The following is a 282-nucleotide window of genomic DNA, read 5'->3' as shown; positions in this document are numbered from 1 at the left end:
GCCCGCAGCCCGGGATGTGCCTGCCTCGTGGCTCGCCCGATTTGCACGGTGCCTTGATTACACGCTCGCATTCATGGTCACTTCCGAACCGCGTTAGTGCCTTCCGTCCCTAAACCGCCAACGACCAGGGCGGCTTCCCTCGCGGTTTGTCAGGGATCCGCAGGTCCCGGAGGGCCTTCGTCTTACCCGGGATCCACCTCCCCTGCACCCTCCCTGCTGGTCTCCTCACCCCACCCCCTGTCCTTGGAGAAGCCCCCTCCTCCTCGCTGCGGGCCGGGGTTC

The sequence above is a fragment of the Myotis brandtii genome, unplaced genomic scaffold (genome assembly GCF_000412655.1).
Source record: "Myotis brandtii unplaced genomic scaffold, ASM41265v1 scaffold17, whole genome shotgun sequence".
Taxonomy (NCBI): Eukaryota; Metazoa; Chordata; class Mammalia; order Chiroptera; family Vespertilionidae; genus Myotis; species Myotis brandtii.
The sequence above is the reverse complement of the archived record's forward strand: the minus strand, read 5'-3'. Positions refer to the sequence as shown.